The 18,329-nt window shown below is 32.8% G+C and overlaps 1 protein-coding gene across 2 annotated transcripts in view; it reads right to left on the reverse strand.

Moving 5' to 3' along the window:
- The window catches only part of LOC130900126 (brain tumor protein), a 433,383-nt gene that overhangs the window by 186,799 nt on the left and 228,255 nt on the right, over positions 1-18,329 (reverse strand). The window lies entirely within an intron of this gene.

The raw sequence follows: 18,329 nt of genomic DNA on the forward strand, positions 1-18,329 counted from the left end.
TTTTCTATCATTTGGTCTATAGTGTGGATTGTGTCTTCAGTTGATCTTCCTGGTCTAAAGTCGTTTTAATAATCCCCTAGTTCTCTCGCAGAAGTATAAAACTTTCAATATGTAGAAATAATGATTAACAGGAATGTCAAAGGTCAAATGAGAAGAATTGTATGGTACAATGTATGGTGCAGTAACAATGCCAACGTATGACAGAGAAGAGTAGGATTTGAGAATTGGTGGTACAAGGAAGTTTATAACAACAATATTGGACAAACTATGTTTGGTGAAAGCTAATACAGACAACGAATAAAATAGGAAGTATGTAAAAAAATAGATAAAAGAATGGAAACAGAACGAACGAAAAGAAGGTAAACACAACAGCCTTGTTAATGCTACAATGGGATCCAAGAGGTAAAGGACAGGTGAAAGTGGTTAAAAAAAGTATAGGAAGAACTGAGTTAAATGGGAATGGGAATCAAGACAGCGAAGACTGTGATAAACATGTTTTTCTTATAATCTGGGTCTTTCTCTGGAGTATGGAGAATACTGATAATTAACATGTAAACTAATTAATGATTTGTGGAAAAAATACGCAAACATCACTCAAACCACAAATAAATTCGATGAAAACTAACAGTTTCAAAAGTAAAAAATCAGTGTATACACACACACAGTTTGAGGTCCCTAAACTAATAAAATAATTGAAAACATTCCTCGATGGCTTTAGCCGAAAGGGGGATAAAAGTGTGAGAGATTGTGAATACCATAGACATCTCATATAGGACAGTTGTTTCAGTTACAAATAAAGGCTTGGGTTTCCGTTTGCTCTCAAGTTACCAAAACGAAATAATATGAGGAGTCTCTTGTGTAGATTAAACACAATATGAATGAGTCTTTAAGAACAGTGGGCGAGATTTCGATCCACCACAACAGAGCAGAGATAAACCAGTAGTCAAAGCAATTATTTCCCCGGGGTGAATTAGTGCCAAACAAGACCAAAGTAGATGTGTCATCCGACGAAATAATGGAGTATGGCGACCACGCCATGTGTAATTCTGCCGAAGTATTCATATAATATATTACAGATATACTATAATTCACGACATATTAGATCTTTCGACCGTTTCCTCGAATAATTACCTCAATAAAACAATATTTATTTGTCAACTGTCCTACATATGGTCCAACGAATTCCCAAAGGTGTACGCAGTTAAATGGTAGGTTTCCTGTCATTAATTGTGTTCGAATATCAAGACTTATTACTTATTGCCAGGTGTTAATTGTAATTAGGTACTTTGAAATTCAGCTATGTTCGCCCAGGAAAAAATAACGATTCCTAGGATAACAATTTACTGGGATCGTATAAAATATATTAAAGTAAATTCTTTATATAATGTATCCAAATAGAAACCAAATGAGCAAAACTGCAGCTTAGAGGATTTTGAAGAAGTGGGATCCTCTAAAAATCGCCCTAGAAATATATGAGAGTAAGAAAGATAAAGCTAGTTGACGAACTACGAAAGCGCGCATTTTCAGACTTACAGAATTGAAATGCAACAATCAACACATATACCTATACATATTAAAGACGAGTTAAGGTATCCTAGAGACACGCACCGCATTTATACATAAGACATCTATCGAAAAACACTACCTTCCGTTTTGTCGTAGAGAGCCATTTCGAGCTTGTAAGAAAATGGGGAAAAAGGGAAAAATGGAAAAGGAAGTCCTAGACAGTGAATAATTTCGAGTAAACGAAAAAATTATTCTGACAGTTTCCGTATTGGTAATCAGACATAGATCTATTGTATCTATGTCTGATTCTGATCTATGTATAGTAATTTAATTTTTATATTAAGAATGATTCTTTAGATATTAGTTTTATTATAGCCAGAAGCGTCTTTTTTAGTTTTTTTTTTTAGCAATTATTCATTCTAATAATTTTTAGAAAAAAGTAAAAGGTCAAGTACAATCACCACCCATGATTTGAACGTATATGAGCAAATTTATTGCCCAATTTAAACTTTTCAATATATGCTAATTCTCTAATATCAATTACTAATAAACAGGTTATGTGCTTAGTAAGGTACGTTGAACTTAATAAAAGATTTTTGTTTTTTCACACAATTTCAAGGTAGCTTTTAATAATAATGAGAAAAAACAGTAGCGGTCAGATTTGATTTATGATCCGTTGGTGCTTTCAGATTGGTTTGATCTTTATTACCGTGAATTATAGTGAAATATCGTAGAGAACCTATGTGAAATGTAATGAAGTGTAACGTAATTAGTGTAGCATTTATATAATCTTTTGCCGCATAATTATTGTAATTTGAGTACCCAATTTTTAATATGGAGTTCGATATTATCATACCAGAAGCTTGGTAATATTTTTTAGGAATGACGGGGACACAGTCGCACGCCGATAATAAGTTAATGTAGTAGAAAATATAAAGAAATTGTAGGTGGCTCCATCTATGTTGTTACCGATTAAACTATACAAGTGTTTCTGGGAACAGTTGGCTACACACTTTGGAAAATCCTTCTGCCATGGTCTGGAACATCAAAATGTTGCAAAATTTTTCTGTATAGAAATGAATACCTAAAGTTTTCATCTGAGATACCCCAAAAAAGCAAGAAAAGAGATAAAAATAAAACATAACAGGAGTTTACTTGGGATGTTTTAAATGGTGGAAGTCATTCATGACCATCAAAGATAAATACAATAAAACTTAACTACCAATCTAAATAATATTTTTATATTATATTATTTGAATTTGTTAAGGATGAAGGAGAAAACGCAATTGTCACAATTTTCTATTGATCACGTACATCCTCGATTGCATCTTTTTGATTGAGCAGGCGAAAAAGATAATGTAAGTAGTGGTTTAATAATAAAATTGTAGGATTGGGAATCTTATTTGTGATATTTATTTTTAGGAACATTCATTCAAAATTTGAAAATCGTTTGACCTAGATTATTCAATCTTAATTATCACGGGTTTAATACTACGTGTGGTTCCAACTAATTTTCTGATATTATTTTCTTCCTTTTTAACATGTTTTATTGCTCGTATCCAATTCTTTCGGAACACGTATCATTGTTGCTCTCTTGACCTTAATTTGAGCCAAAATTAATTCTACAGGAATTAATACACGAACGTAAGTTGGCAAACGTGATATTGTGCAGCTATTCCATCCACAATCTGCTTCTCTACTGCCTTATTTAATTTAACTAACTAACATTGCTCTTGACATTTCCAAATCAAATTATATATTATTTATCGTTAGCCATTTTTGAATTACAGATTTTTTAAACGCCATCTTCAGGCGTTTATACAATCGCCTTGATTCCATTTTCTTCTACTATGCAATACTGCTTAATACTTTATCAGACGACGCCATCTGAAAGTTGTTCATTCTGTATTCATTTACATACCGAAAGTTGCGTTTTGAGTGTACTGCAAAACATTTTCGGGACGTTCTGGAGTATACAACTTTAACTTCTTTAAATGTGACTCTAGCCACTTCAATGTTGACAGTTGACAGTTTCACTTCGATGATTTTGCATAACTTTAAATTTTTAATTTTCTGAAATTATTTGTTTTATCCGAAGTTATGTCTAAATTAATGAATAACAATGAATGATGATGAAAAAGAAAATTAATATTGACATTGCAAATATCATTAAGTACATTATATATTTATAATAAATAAAATGTTTATAATTCTCAATTATTTATTTTCTTTTCTCAGTGTAATTGAAAGAGTTTTGGATCTTATGCGTCGTCTAAAAAATGTTGTGTACGCCGCGGCTGAAATACTACTTTGTAGGACTCTTTTGTAGCTCGCCTCGCCTCGCTCGTCTCGCAATTTTCAGATTTGTCCAACAAAGTACCACTTTCAGTCCTTGGCGTATATAACTATTTCGAACCAATAACACTGGTAATAACTAACCTGTTTTAATTAAAGTAGCAATAAGACAATATCGACAAAACAATCTTCTGATTCTATTTGAAGAACGATGTTTATGTAAAGAGAAAAATTCTTTTGAATGCCCCTAAATAATAAATCTTCTGGTTGCAACTTATTTTTAAAAAACTGGTTTGCTTTTTCAAGACAAATATGTTTTTACCTAATATTCAATTATTAAGTCCTTTTGGTATTTTGATAAAAGAAGACACTGTATATGATCCTACTAATAGAAGTTTTCACTTCTTAATAAAAATGTAACAGTTTGCGACAAGAAATGTTTTTATTGAGAAATTCAGTGATTACCTGGGACTCTTATGAATTAACTAACGACTAGAAGCTATTACAATTAAAAGTTAGTAAAAAAGAAATCAAGGACGTTTGTAAGTCCATGTAAAATCGGAAAACTCCCAGGACTAGATGATATCCCTGTCGAGCTGATTAAAGCCGGAAGCGAGACACTATACGAACATTTTCCCAGGAATTTATAAGCGGCGCGAATATACCAAGAAAATGGAAAATCTCCATAAAGTGTCAATCTACAAGAATGCCGCAGAGGGCGATTATTGCGAGTGGTCAGTACAATCAGCAGAATGTTCGGTAAAATGGTGAAAACCAAAATCCAAAGAGAGTATAAGGCACTTGAGACCTTCAGAGCCAGCAGATCTACAGTAGATCACTTATATTGTGTTACACAAGTGATCGAAAAAAAGTTGCAATAGAACAAACAATCCATTTAATATATGTGGATCTATAGAAAGTATATATCAGTTGTAGTCAGTAAATTGCGGAAAACGCTAGAACAAACAAATATCATTGATGAGTTGATAAAAGCAGTCTAAAGAACATGCAAAAATAATAAAAAAAAATTGAGGATTGATCGATTAGATGAGAGGTCTAAAGCAAGATATTGCCTCTTGCCAACGCTATTCAATATCTACATGGAGTTGGGACGCAGACGATCAAATAGCGTAGGATATGATGATTTAAGCTTTATGACTTGAAAGCTCGTACGGGAGTACAAGAAATGGGGTTTCGAAGTTAACGTAAAAAAATTGAACGTATGTGCCACGGAGCAAAAGTGCAGGGCATCGACCAGGAGGAAGCAAATAAAACACAGCGAGGAATACAAGTAGCTAGCTATGAAAATAAAACAAAACAGAACATTCGATACAGCAATCAAATAAAGCAATATACAGGACAGAAAAGCTATATATATGAATGGAAGAATATAGGACTAAACAAATCGAGAGAAAAATGTTTTATTGTCACAAAATGTTTACAATTTGTAGACAAAAGCTTGTAAAAATTAAAAAAAAACATAAAAATAACTGAATAAAGATACAAATAAAACAAAATTTCGATATACAGAAGAAAACCACATTGAAAAACAAAATGTTAGGTAATAATTAATATATAAGTCCATAGCAAAATTAAATCAGTATGTAGCATGCCCTGAATTAAATATTATTATTATAATAGAGGTCGTTAACAAAGAAGAAAGCACTTTCCAGTAAATATGCCCTCAAATTATTGCGGAATACAGGAAAAAATGATATCGATTTGATTTCAATTGGCAAGTGATTCTGCATTGTTTTCACATTGTGAAATATTGAGCCCTTAACTAATTCTAAGCTTGGAATAGGTAGATAAAGGTCATGTTCCGCGTTCCTAAGTGGATCTTTCTGAAATTGGAGAACCGTGCTAACCAATTAGGCGTTCGAATAAGGAATGAAGAGTCAGAATTTTTAATCTTTTAAAGAGCTCCCTTCACTGAGCCCTGCTGTTTAGTCCGAGTAAATATCTAACAACTCCCTTTTGTAGTTTGATACTTCGCTCAAATTGAGTCGCACCACACGCAACCCAATAGACTGTTAAGGAGATCGGATACTGATCTCATCGCAAAACAGGAAGAACAAGCCCTAAGAATTTTACAGATTCAACGACGCCAATTTTGGTGTTATTTGATAAAAAACTTTGGTTTTAGAAACGTTGGGAGAGAGAGAGAAGACTGAGCCTTGGGGCACTCCACATTCTCTTGACTTGCAAGAAAATATCGTTGTATCAACCATTACAAGCTGACTTCTATTGGTAATCTCAAAAAGTTGTTGCAGTCGATTGATGGTTGTGTAGACTAGAGAGGATATTATATATATATATATATATATATATATATATATATATATATATATATATATATATATATATATAATATATATATATTTAATTTAGATCACTCTATGAGGTCTTCTGGTCAGCGTCTTTTCAATCTTCTCAATCAGTGTAAAGCTTGGATATTAGTGGATTTTGGTAATTTTCGTTGCGGTTTTTGTTCCTTAAAACTAATGTCTGAATAACTTCATTGATGGTTGGAATACCGAGGTCTGTGTGTAATATGTGATTGCTTATAAACCATGGGGTATTATGCGAAGTATTTTAGATTGAAAAGTTTGTAGTATCATGGTGTTCGATGGTTTACTGCAACCCTATAGCTCTATGCCATATGTCCATATTAGTTTTAGGATGATTTTGTACATAAGTATCTTATTTTCCATTGTTAACTGCGATCGTCTGCCGATTAGCCAGTGGCCTGTAATCGTAGTACTGCAATCGAAAGCCTTAGAAAAATCACAATAAGTTGTTGCAGTGGATTGATGGTTGTTTAGGCTAGAGTAGACATTTTTTTTAAATTCATATTTAAACAAAAATTACAAAAGCCTCTTTTTGACCAATCTTTCTAATGGGCGATAATTCGATGCTTGGCTCGAAAGCCAACAAACAAAGAATATATAATACGTTTCTTAGAAGTATTGTAATATTGTAGACAGCTAAATGTAACAACTCAAACATTCCACATAAAAAGATGCTAATGCGAACTAGATGGACTTCTGGACGGCATCAGGAAAATCTAGGAAGGAGAGGTAAAGTAATAACAGAATAAGAAAGACAATGGAAATCAAACATACATTATGGTCATAAGTATATAAAGAATGTTAAAGACTTCACAAGTAGTGTAACATGTATACCTGACAAGACATAACTAAAAGAAATTCTAGCATCTTTTGTAGGAGATCAATTATAGCGGCGTTGTTCTGTCATCTAGATGCTTCACAATTACAGGAACTGAACAAATAAATTTTTTTAAACTCTATTTTACCATTCAAGACATTAACATTCAACAATCTATTCTCTGTGATAGTTCAAAAACTTTCAAGTTTATCCTTCGAATTTTTTTTTCAGTTATTTCCTGGGAAAATTTATGTTTTAAATTAAAAATCCGTCAAAAGAAAAGTGTATGAATATCTTTTCCGTTTGATAAAAAAAGTTATTCCGTTTTCTTAAAACAGAAGAAATATAAGAATCGAACAAGCTGGTGGAATATTAAAAATTGCAAGTGCGTCTTGCTTTTAAGACTTTTAGGTCTGAGACTTAATTGAACAAAAGCAAGTTCTTTATAATGGATGCTTTTGAATTTCAAGATTTAGCGAGAGAATTCATACTAAGGGCAGTTTGTATTTTATGCTTGATTTACTCTTTCGGTATTATGAGGCCGATTGAAATATTTCCATATCTTTTAAACAATTCTAATTTAGAAACTAAGTTTTGATAATTCTCAGATTACCCAATTAGCAGAACTTTCATTTTATTAGCGGTACTTGTTTTGAAGTTTTATAATTACGTAAAATAACTTTTTTGTCTATAACTGAAAAATCATCTATCTACAATGGGTCCTCAGATAGGTAGAAAAACTCTTGTAAGAGATAAAAAATTCTTACTTATAATCTCGTTAGATCTTGAATTAGTTCCAAAATTTTTTTCGAGTGCGAATTTTTTTAAAATATAAAATTGAAATAATTTACGGGAATCAATTCAAACTCGTGGGAGATTCGGTATAGTAAAAATAAATAAAAAAATGGAATTTTTAACATATTAATAATAAATTGATATGGCTATGGAATGACCTTTTCTTTTGGTGTCTTCTTGCAGGTTTTAGAAGAGTTGTTTGAAAAAATAAAAGTTAAGTTAGAATTTCCAATTGATGTTACCATTAAATAACCTGTCAATGTCAACTGACAGGTACCGTTCGATTTCAATTTTTATTTTTGCAGGTTTTTCCCTGCTTCACAAAAACTAATTTCTAATATAAGAAATATCAAGTATGCATCGGAAATTTTACAAAGAACTTATTTTTCTGTTGAAGTGAGTCCCTTTTATGTGGCAAATATGCAGAATTTTTTTTGAGAGAAGTTGTTTAGAATCAATAAATATCAAATTTTGGAATCAGTTTTTCAATTATAATAAAAAATTCAGTAAGTAAGTTCATTACTGCTGGCTCAATACTGATAAATGATTAATTCTATCTTTCGACATAAAAATCATGTTTTAGTTATACAGGGTTTGTCCGGAAAGTAATAGGACTGAGTCGATTTAAAAAAATTTATTGAGCCAATCGATACAATTCTTTAAAAACTTTCAAAATAGGCTCCTTCTGCGTCGATGCAGCGCTGCCAGCGCGATTTCCAAGCATTGAAGGCGTCACGGAAGGCATTTTCCGGAATAGCCTTGAGAGCCGCGGTGCATGCTGCTTGGATCCCCTCTGTCGTCTCGAAATGCTTGCCTTTCATCGGCCTTTTCAGGCGAAGAAACAAAAAAAAGTCCGGGGGGCCACATTTGGGCTGTAGGGCGGCTGCGGAAGCGTTGGAATGCCGGCCTTAGTCAGGTAGCTGTTCACAAGAAAGGCGGTGTGAGCCGGGGCGTTGTCGTGGTGCTCCGTCACAATGTCATGAACCACAGATTTTGGTAAATTTAACATCTGGGCAATCAAACGAATACTTAGTCGACGGTCTGTGTTCAAAACTTTGCGCACACGAGTCACATTGTCGGTGTTTGTCGAAGTCGAAGGTCTTCCAGCACGGTCTTCATCGGCGACCTCTTCCCGGCCCTCCAAAAAGGCCTGGTGCCACCGAAACACACCACTTCTTGCTAAAGCAACATCTGGGTAAGCCTGCTTGATCATATCAAACGTCTCTGTCGCAGATTTACCGAGTTTCACACAGAATTTAATCGCGTACCTCTGCTCTAACGAACGCTGCATTTTCGGCTTGCACAACTCACAGAAACACGTCGCGCGAAAATGCCAGTTCTGACTCTCCAGGTGCTAGGAGACAACTGACCAGCCGCTCGTTTGTTAGCTAGGAACGCCCTCTACCGAATCCAGTCGGTGCGCGCACGCTCTAAAGTACAATCGCGGCGGAAGAAAATCAGTCCTATTACTTTCCGGACAAACCCTGTATATATATATATATATATATATATATATATATATATATTGCAAAATATAAATATTTTTTTTAATACAACACCACTGCCGGTAACTTAATTAATATCCGCCGCTGTAATATGGTGTTAAATTTATAGGAAAATATATCGATTGATGGTATAAATGGTCTATATAATTGTGCCGTTCTTTATGTAGAATCGCGGCTGCTTACTACTGAAATTATGTAGCAGCACTTAGCCGCATACGACTAGGTGAATAAATGGTATACAAATAGAAGAACTTGAAGAAGAACTAACTATGAAGCATTAGATGGAATGATTAGATTACGAAATAATACATAACGAAACCTTATATTTCAGTCATAAGTGATTTATCAAAAAAATAATAGTTAAAAATAGTGCAAACACTCTTTTATAGTTTGACTAAATACTGAAAGTACTGAAAAAATGCTTTTATACTTAATCAAAGTGAAAAAAATTATAACATACACGAATAAAATGATTAACGAGAAATATAATTTCACTGCTCTGGGATGCTTTGTACGTCATGTTTTTTATTAAAAGTATCTCTGCATTTTATGAAAAAATTAGTAAAAAATTATAACGATTAATATTGAGCACTCTATGCTTTTAAAACCGTGACATTAATTTGCTCACCAGTCATTCTATTCTCATAATCAAAAATTCTTTTTCACTTTTTGTTTTAACTGTGAAAGCGTCATTTTTTTGTTTTTATGAAATAAACTCCGTTTAGGATATAGAGTTAAAAATATTGATATTTACAATATTTAATAGCTTTATTGTAAACAATTTCGTCCATTTTCGTCCATTTCTTCTTCACTTCGTTCTATGTCAGCTTTTATTTCTTCAAAACATTTTTATCACAGTGACCCATGTTTCTTTTGGTCTTATTTTGTTTCTTTGTTGTTGTCCTTCTGCTTGCCAAACTTTTTTTACATGTCTTGAATCGGTCGTTCTTTGTAAATGCTCCTACCAACTCAACTACCTCCTTACAATGAATTTGATGACTGGTATTACTGGCAGTACTAATACTATCATTTGTATACAATTTTCGTTTCTTCCTCACTTCGTTCCATGTCAGCTTTTTCTTCTTAAAAAGTCTCATGTTTCTTTTGGTCTTCCTCTGTTTCTTTTTTTGTTGTCCTATGGCTTGCCAAACTTTTCTCACTTGTCTTGAATTGCAAATTCTCCGTAATCGACTGTCTCCTTACAATGAATCGGTGACTGATATTACTTGCAGCTCTAATACTGCCATTTATAATTATTTCCTTCCTTGTAATTTCCTCCACTCTTCTCAAATATTTGGTAATTATCTATTTTGTGAAGTCATTATGGAAATATCCACATTTTCATTTGAGGAGGAGAAACACAAATATGGTCGTGGAAGATGAACTTAGTTTGTATATTTGGTTATAGAGGGAAGAGGGAACGTAAATTTTATAACAATTCTTCTACGTTATATTTACTATACTATTTTGTACAACGTAAGCCGTTAAAATTTTCAATAATGCACTGATTCATTGCTACATTCATACCGTACCCTTCGTTTTTACCAACGTCAATCTGGAAGGTTTTTGAACTAATATTTATCCCATACAGCTGAACACGTTCTCGCCTTGTCTCCTAACCTTTACCATCCATAATTGTTTTCTATTGATATCGATTTATTTACTATGGAAAATGAAATTATAGCAAAATTTTTTATTGTCCACTTTATATTTAATGAGGTATTATCAGTTATAATATCACATGAGCTTCGAAAATAATCGATTTTTTGTAATTGCTCGAACGTTATTTGAAGATAAGCTGGATCTACATTTTGTCAAATTGCTTATAGCAGAGGAGCAATTGGAATTATTGGTTATTTTTAACTTCTTTATTTCAATACCGGGCTTCGATGTTGGTTGATACCTACTGGACCATTTTTGTACCAAACTTCCATCTTCTTCCAATCCGAAGTTAGGAACAATCGATTAGTTTTGATATTCAGTATTCTTTTGCTTAATATTTTCTGTAGTAGGCACCCTGGACACTTGTTCTTACATTCTTTGTTTGATATAAACCTTTTAGATGTAGAAGTTTTGGAGAATATGATGTTGTATTCAATGCGGCTTGTAATTCACCATAAATGTTGACTTTGTTTGACAAAAAATTACTAGAAATTGAGTCGAACTTTTTTCCAAGCTACCCAGAGAGTTTTTATAATAATTACCCATAATCTTGCTGATCAATTGAGATGCAAAATTGGATTTTATTTGCTCTGGAAGCTGGAAGTGATTGGTGCTATCGTCATCTCAAAAACTATTATCCGATAAAAGAGTTGAAAATACTTCATTTGCAAAGCTACGCAAGAAAAATCGTTTCCACAACTCCCTCCTTATAATCGTTAATATTAGCTCGCTTCGTATTAAAAGCTCAGTCTTTAAGAATACCTGCCAAGTGTTCGTTTGAAGTCTCCTCAAGAAAATCATATTTTTGATCTTCACAGACTGCTGAAAATGCTTCAGAAACATTTATGTGCGTTTTCAACATGTTCTTAGGCGTTAAATATTCAATTTCTTCGCTTATTTATGAACTTGAATCTATTCCAAAGCGATTCATTGCGATTTTCAATTATTTTTTGATTTTTCGAGAAACTTCAAAAGATGGTCACTTTCATAACAAACATTATTGGATCCATTAAAAAATCTATTTAATCATTAAACCACGTTACCGAGCGTTTAATCGTTGATTTGTATCAACTATGATCAAATCGGAATTTGTACTGGTTAAAAAAATTAATTCAATATCTGTCAGGATTATAGCCAGATTTTTCTTGTTATTATCGTATTATATATTTAATTTGAAACAAATGGAGGATGTGAAATGAAATTATTAATTTTCAAATTTCTTAATAATTTCCTGAAACTTCGGTTCATTACCTAAACGTTTTCGGAATTCACCAAAAACATAATTGGAAAGGAAAATAAATTGTTTCTCTCCGTCACACAGAAGTATAGGGTCTTAAGATCCGCCTCTGAACTGAATTACAATAAATACATATATACAATGTTCCATTCCAGGTAAAATTCCGTGAAGGTATAAAGAAGGTATTTCAAGGGCACACACTACACACAAAAACAACTTCTGATGCTTTCATTCAAAAGGGCAGAAAAATGGACCTAAAATAGTTTGTGGACATTATTGAACGTGACACATAAATAGATAATTAACCAATCCTATTCTGTTAAGAGGCATTGAAGCGTTTGCTTGTCGAGTACACAAGAAAAAAGTTTAAGTGTTGAATAAATAATATAAAACAAGTAGTTGTGTTTAAGTTTGCGAGGTGCAGCTACTTTTTAAATAAAACATTTATTTAAATTAAACATTTATCACTATCACTTATGTAATGACGAAGGCATGTAAGACTTGATAGTATACATATATCAATAAAAGCATTTGACTGGAGATAGAGGTTACATTGAATGGACATGAACTGGTTCCATGATAAACATTATTGAAACTACAGTGCGAGCTAAAGAATAAAGAGAGAAGAATAATCATTTGAAATCATAGTGATAAAATGTCGGCAAAAATTATAAAAGGTACAAGCTTTTACCCGCGGCCTCGCACACATTGAAGCCATTATAGTAGCAGAGATCATTACAATAGAGATAAACCAATTTTGTATTTTTGTAGACTATGTTATAAGTTGCGTTTTGAGTGTTCCATGTAGTGAAAACGACAGTTCCGTACTGCAAAACACTTTCAGGACGCTCTGGAGTAGACAACTTTAACTTCCTTAAATGTGACTCTAGCCAACTTCAATGATGACAGTTGACAGTTTCACTTCGATGATTTTGCATAACTTTAAATTTTTAATTTTCTGAAATTATTTGTTTCATCCGAAGTATTGTCTAAATTGATGGATAACAATGAATGATGATGACAAAGAAAACATCAGCGATGAAGAGTTACTCGAATCCACGCTACCCGATCTCACCGAAGAAAGCAATGCGGCCGTTGTTAATTCGTTGTTGGATAAATCTCGTGCAAAGGACTAAAAACAGTACGAGCTCTTTATGAAGTGGTTTCGCCAGAAAAGAAAAAGGCGAAAAACCCAACGAAAAATGACACCTAACCTCAAAAATTCAAATAGATTTATTCGCGAAAATTACGAAGAGGGCGACATCTGTTAATTTTCTTCCAAACTTCAATAGAGGTGAACAACAAAACCAGAATACCAACAAATTGTATTGTTCTATAAGCAATAGAAAGTATTATTTGAAATTTTAGTCTGAATAGTAAAATAATATACCTGTTTAAAGTGCTTTTCTGATAGAAAACCAACCATACATCCATAAGATGCATTTCGAAAACAATAAAAACGTGGTAAAAATTATAGTGTTACAAATATTCTATTCTAATTGCGTACAAAACTCTTGTGTCCCTTTTTGGTAGTTTCGTATCTATATGCAAGTTTCTTCCCCCCGTTCTTACATGAACAAATACATTTTCAGTATTTAACTACATCATCACCCTTGGTGATCAATGTCCTTCGTATGAGACCGTGAAAAATTGGACTGCAAGCTTCAAAAGAGGTAAATTTTCTATTAAGACGATGACCGATCGGGAAGGCCAATTTCTGTGTCAGTCCCCGAAAATATCGACGCAGTTCATGACATGATTTTATCAGACCGTCGAATTGGGCTAAAATGGATATCTGAAGCACTGAATATTTCATATGAACACGTTCACGTCAATTTGGACATGAGAGAAATGCTGCAAAATGGATCCCCAAATGTTTAAATGTTGACCAATAGCGTGCAAGAGTAGAAGCGTTCGATCTGTACTCGATTTGAAAACGATGTAGACTTCTTAAACCGAATTGTTACATGGATGAGACTTGGGTACATTTCTACGATGCAGAAACAAAACGATAATCGATGGAATGGCGACACTCTGGCTCTCCAAGACCTAAGAAGTTTCTTGTCCAAAAATCTACTGGAAAAGTTCTTACTTCAGTTTTTTGGGATTGTCATGGAGTAATCATGATTGATTTTTTGGATAAGGGTAGAACCATAACTGGAGATTACTTTCCGATAAAACTGACCAATATACGAGAAAAAATGAAAGAGAAAGATGCGGAAAGCTATCCAAAGGTGTTTTGTTCTCGCAGGACAACGCTACTGCACTCGAATCTCATGTTGCCATGCAAAAAACTCGTGATTTAGGGTTCTAATTACTAGGACACCCCCCTTATTCACCAGATTTGGCTCCGTCCGACTATCATCTCTTTCCTCAACTGAAAAAAAGTTTAGAAGATCGTAAATTTTCTTCCAACGAAGAGGTAATAGAAGCTGTGGAGGTCTAGTTTGCAGAGCAAGAAGAAATATTTTTTTTAAGGTCCAGGGACGTTGCCTGTCGCTGTTATAAATGTATCCAATTAAGAGGAGAATATGTTGAGTAATAAAATATTTTGACATTGAAATTTTGTTTGGTTCTATAGTAGGCTAAGAATTTTTCAATATATCCTCGTATCTACCCTTGTATAGTAAAAGTTGGTGAAAATCCAACGCCAAAGGATGTTATTTGAATGCAAGAGTTATACTTTTGCTTAAAAAGTACTTTGACTCATCTGTAACACTTAACAATAAAGTTTAAGAGCTCTTCTGGTTCACCAAATAATGGAAGTAAAACTTTACCACTGGAACAGCACATTCCAATAGTTTCATGTTTCCATTTGAGAGCATCGCAATATATTGAAAAATTCCAAACATCCAATTGACTTTAGTTTCAGAATCTAACCACACAAATATGACATCTAACCTCAAAAATTCAAATAGTTTTATACTGCATAACGACAGAAAATATAGAAAAGTTCCAAACAGCTGAAACTATAATCAATTTGATTGGATATTGACATGACAGTCGGTAATTCAGTGCAACGATATTACAGTACTTAGGGTTGGAACTTCATTACTGGACTGCTAGATGACGTTGAAGAAGCTAGATTTTGAGATTTTTTGACGAATAATTTTTCTATCTTTCGTAAAAAATATTTTTTTTCATAAAAAGTATCCTGTGTACAAAATTTCATGATGATTCGTCAAGTAGTTTTCGCGTGAAAGCGTAACAAACGTACCTTCACATTTATAATATTAGTAAGGATTTAGTCCAGGGTAGAAGCCTTTAAATATGATAAAAAGTTAAAAAAATGATAGTAGGATGAAACTTTTGGAAAAAGAGAAGAATATAGTGAAAATGAAAGGAAAAATGATTTACCGGTGATCTGAGGAGAAGGGGTGAGTTCTTAAGGGTTATTTCGGTTTCCGGCAAAACTACAAGTCCTAAAGAAAAGAAATATAGACCAAAGATGGAGGTAATAAGAAGATATACAAATTTTGTATATACACTTTTTCACATAACCTCAAAATTTATTTGAAAAATTGAATCAACCAAGTTTTAGGTTTCTATTTTTATCTTTTATAAAAAAATTTTTTTCACCAAATTTGGTGAAACATTATCTTTTACATACACCAAAATTCTATTTATTTTTTCACCTTATTTTGACTAAAAATTGACTGAAAAACCACCCTAATTTTCAATCTAAAATTCTCCAGTCAAAATATGAGCTTTTTGGAAAAAGTTTATTAGTTTTTTGTTCGTTCAAATCTCTATTTTCTGATGGCGTGAAAAAATATCACCAAGGTCAACTTTCTCAGAAAAGGCAAAAAAAGGAAAAAAATCACATCTGAAATTTTTTTAATCTTCATTTACAATTTATAGATATTTATTAAAATTTTGGACTCTATTCAGCAACACGGAATCTCACATTTTTCGTGTAAAATTTTAATAAATAACTAAAAATTGTACAAATGAAAATTTTCGGATGCGATTTTTTTTCGTTTTATCTGCCTCTTTTGAGGAAAATTACTATAGCGATGGTAATATTGTATTACAACATCGAAAAGACGAGATATCAAAGAACGAAAAACTCACCGACTGGTTGAAAAATGCTGATATTTTGAGGGGAGAATTTTTCATTGAAAATTAGGGTACTTTTTCAATATTAAGCCAAAATACGGGTGAAAAATAAATGTTTAAAATTAAAGAACTACAGTGAATTTGGGACATAAGAAGGTAAATTGTCACAAAATTTCGAGTGAAAATATGAAAAATGAAAACCTTTTTTTTTAAGTTTTGACATAAATTTTGTGGTTATTTGAAAAGCTCTAGATCTTTCTATTACCTATAACTTTGCTCACTATTTTTTTTCCATAGTATTTCTAGTTTTATCGGAAATCGGAATAAGCCGATTTTAACCCTTAAAAACTCATCCCCTTCCCCTTCCCGACCAAAGTTCGCCCGTAAATTATTTTTTCTTCCATTTTCATTATATTCTTCTCATGCTCCTATGGGATTCATCCAACTATTATTTTTTTTTTTTTGGTTTCAAAACTTATCGATATAATTTTATTTAAAGGCAAGCTAGTTTATTCTGGAAATTTTGCTCTAGTTGACTAATTGACAATATGTATCCCTTACATTACGCCCACAAAGAGCGATTGTCGTCGTAGTTCGACGCTAATCCAAATTTGTCAATTTTCAATTGTGCTCTCCACTTGGAAGAAAATTGTATGTAAAGATTAGAGTATGTTTGTGCATACAAATACAACTTGTGCAGGAATTGAAACTATATTATTATCTTTCGGTTCCATATATTAAGTGAATTTTATTTCAACATTGTGTTCAGTAATGTAACTACACTTTTGGTTAAATTAAACAAACAGAATTTACGATTTTGGAGCGAAGAGAACCCACGAGATATTGCTCAAACATCATTACACCCATAAAAACGAACCGTTTGATATTTTGTGAGATGGTTGCAAAATGTTTGAAAATCCTTGCTGATGATCAAAAAGTTATAGTGAATAGATATGAAGATATTATTATAACTTTTTATGTCTCAGTTGGAAGACAGAGATGTGGTTTCAATTGGATAACATCGCATACCCCACGGTGCTCGAAATGAATCAGTTAATTGTTTGTCATTTACTGAGAAATTGTGAGTCATATGTTTATTAAAATGAACCTGAAAATACTTGAGCACTGGAAACCACTAGACGCATAATTGCCGAAATACAACCTGCAGATTTTGTGATTATTGGATCTCTAGATTAGTTCTTGTACACGTCGGGTTATTGGGGTCAAAACTTGTAATAATATCTAAGCGTTAATGCCTAAAGTTTCAATTGGAAAAAAATCGTTGATGTTAAAAGAGAAAATGTGTTTAATTTCATTGACTCTAAAAGGCACCCACTACGGGAAAAAGCACTCAACTTCACAATGCTGTTCACAAGTAATTCTCACCTTTTATCACCAATTGTTATTGTTTCATCCATTTAATTTTAAGGTTGAAAGGACGTACCTGAAACAAAAAATAATATTCTTTAAATTATGTTTCAATATATTATTGTTATGTATCACATTTTCATATAATGTTTACTCCAGCACTGTGTAACAACTTTTTATAATTTTTCTAAGACGTTTGGATTTGATTAATCATAATATTTTGATTAATAAGTTGAGAACTACGGTTTCAGAGGTACATCTGTAGCATTTTTAAATTATAGATTACCAACAGGAGTCAGTTTGTGAGGTTCAATATAACGATGTTTTCTTGGAAGCCAATAGAATGTGAAGTGCTTCAGGGCTCAGTACTAGGCCCTATTTTCTATTGGATACTACTAATCTCAAGGCACTTCATAGGACCATATCTAATCACCTCTAAATCATGGTGCGAATCTAATCCCCCGTGTCTCAACGTTTTTAAAACTTAAGCTTTATCATAAAAACAGAGATTGAAGCCTTTTGTATCAAATAATTCTACTATTGACGTCGTTGAATCTGCAAAATTTGTAATGGGAGTTACATATAACCACTTTATCTAAAAAATAAGGACTGCCTGTTTTGCGCTAAAATCAGTTTCCAATGAACTAAACTTATCCACCTCCACAACATTTTATTATGCCCTTATTGAGTCGCATCTCCGAAATAACCTTCCCTTCTAGGGTTCGTATGACTCA

This window comes from Diorhabda carinulata, chromosome 12 (genome assembly GCF_026250575.1).
Source record: "Diorhabda carinulata isolate Delta chromosome 12, icDioCari1.1, whole genome shotgun sequence".
Taxonomy (NCBI): domain Eukaryota; kingdom Metazoa; phylum Arthropoda; class Insecta; order Coleoptera; family Chrysomelidae; genus Diorhabda; species Diorhabda carinulata.